The sequence below is a fragment of the Herpailurus yagouaroundi genome, unplaced genomic scaffold (genome assembly GCF_014898765.1).
Source record: "Herpailurus yagouaroundi ecotype Mexico unplaced genomic scaffold, PumYag 29, whole genome shotgun sequence".
Taxonomy (NCBI): domain Eukaryota; kingdom Metazoa; phylum Chordata; class Mammalia; order Carnivora; family Felidae; genus Herpailurus; species Herpailurus yagouaroundi.
In genome coordinates this window covers 96523589-96525994 of record NW_024412377.1, presented here as the reverse complement: position 1 = coordinate 96525994, position 2406 = coordinate 96523589, and the positions used below count along the sequence as shown (strand labels likewise).

At 40.1% G+C, this 2406-nt stretch overlaps 1 long non-coding RNA gene across 1 annotated transcript; it reads right to left on the bottom strand.

Annotated features, from left to right (window-relative positions):
- Positions 1-387: 387 nt before the first annotated feature.
- Positions 388-1537, bottom strand: LOC121041419 (uncharacterized). The gene is made up of 2 exons (XR_005795730.1): positions 1497-1537; positions 388-827 (listed from the first exon to the last, which is right to left on the bottom strand). It is a non-coding gene; the product is annotated as an uncharacterized LOC121041419 (long non-coding RNA).
- Between the last annotated feature and the right edge of the window lie 869 nt (positions 1538-2406).

Sequence of the window (2406 nt, the reverse complement as noted above, 5' to 3'; positions counted from 1 at the left end):
TCATGAGATGCAGATCATGACAGTTTCAGGGCTATAGCTTTCAAACACTGCCCCTATTTCCAGGAAACAATACATTTGCCCTTACGTATTCATAACAATCTCTGAGTGTTTAGCAACTCGCTGCTTTTTGCCAGGCAGCAAAGTTCTCTGCTAAAATGTTGTCAGATCATCAACCCACAAGCTATAAACCACCTACCCACTAGCTCTGTTCTTCAACACTAATTTTCTTTTAATGCCTGTTTGTTTGTCCGGGGGGTGGGGGAACAGGGAGCTATTATGATGATTTATAGCATCTGCTTGATCTCCAAGATTTGATTTGTTTAAATATGGCGTCTGGTATTCAGATGGCATTTGCAAAGTTTGCAAATAAATGAATATCTTTTCTTGAAATTGAACCGAGGAAATGATTAATTCCTTTGGTTTCTTCTTGTTTGTCTGAAAGTGGGGGTTCAGAAAGCATCAAAATGGAAGGCACCTGTTGTGCCAGCCTTAACTTTAACAGTCAAACAGAGCATAAAATCTCCTGGATTAGTAATAGAGCTTTGGTTTTCCAAAGCAGCCTCTGCATTCTCAGGACCAAATTAATGGGCGGAATTTCAGTCCACCAGTCTCATCTTGAATTTTCTACATGATGCTACTTTCAGATGTCCACATCCTAAGTCTCCGTCCTTTACAGGAAGGTTTCTTTCATCTTCTTCTATTCTATTCTTTTCTTTCTTCCCCTTCTTCTTCTGCTTCTTCTTCGTTTTGTCTGACATATTCAAAGGAATATATCTGACGGAATAGTGATAGCTCACAGAATCTCCAAGAAACCAGAGAACAAGGGTCTGCAAACAAAGAAGAATAGGAAAGGCCAGTTGAATAATACCACAGACATAGCCACACACCAGCATCATCTGGGAAGGGTACTAGTGCCCCTGCGGAGTGAGAAACCCTGTAGCTTTGCACTGCTGGCCCTGGACACTGGACATGCCAATGGCTCCATGACTTCTGCTGCCCTTGGACACAGGTGTTACATTCAGGATTTTTTTTTTAAGTATAGTTGACATACAATGTTACATTAGTTTCAGGTGTACAACATGGTGATTCAACAATTCTACACATTATGCAATGCTCACCACTATATATGTAGTCGCCCTACATTATTAGAATATTATTGACTGTATCTCCTATGCTATACTTTCCATTTCCACGGTTTGTTTATTTGTTTATTAATTTAATTTAATTTTTTTAAAGATTTTATTTTTAAGTAATCTCTACACCCCATGTGGGCCTTGAACTCATAATATCCCCGAGATCAAGAATCACATGCTCCACTGGCTGAGCCAGCCAGGTACCCCTCCACGGCTTACTTATTTTATAATGGGAAGTTTACACCTCTTAATCCCCTTCAATTATTTCACCCATCCCCCACCTCCCCTCCCCTCGGGCAACCCTCCCCCCTCCCCCCCCCCCAGCCTCCTGCCGCCCCGGTTTGTTTGTACTTCCATTTCTACCTTCCAGGTCTCTGGTAACTTCTCACGTGCTGATAAAATGCTCATGTCTTGTGGTTGCAGATTCTGTTTTTCAGAACGGAAAGATGAGAACCTTAGTATTACCAGCAATGATTCAGAACCTCACAAAAAGTTCAGTGGGCACCTTTCCCGGGTATATCAGAAGCCTTGGCTAGAATGTATGACTTTCTCTCTTTGGGTCACGTATTGTGACATCATTATTGCTTGTTGCCATTCTAGTCCAGAAGTTTTAAAAAGGCTTTCTTTCTGTTTGCTTTCGTTTCAGTTAAGTAGTCAATAACCATGTGGGCCTAAAAGGCAACAATGCAGCTGGTGATGGGTGTAAGAGATAGGCAGAGAAAAAAATGGCAAAAATAGAACGTAATGGAATTAATTGAGGGAAAGAGAAAGAGGAGAAAGCCAAGAGGAAGAGAAGAACGAGCAAGATGGGAGTATCACACATGCGGGAGATGACCTGTGATCTGATTATTAACTAATAAAAAGCATAGATAATGTACAGGCCTTCTGCACTTTCTTATAATGTGGCAATCACCAGAACATTTCATTTTCCTTAGTGTATTTGATAGTTTGGGCCTCGGTCATTTAATTTTTGAAACAGGAGGTGTTACGTGTTACTGGATTTTGAAGCGAAGTAAGTTAAATCAGATAAACAAAGCATTTAGCCTTTAGCTAAATTTAGCATTTAGCATTTAGCATTAGTGTATTGTAGTTGTAATTGCCCAATGAAATGTTAGATTCCCTTCCCTTTGACCCAATAGGTTAATGTTTTATCACGAAAGGAAAAGAGCAGGAGGAAAACAAAAACAAAGGCAACAGGATGAAATCTATAAATAATGACATAACCGCCTTTATCTGTGGATTCTAAACTCTTCTTCTTCCATGACTTCTTTTA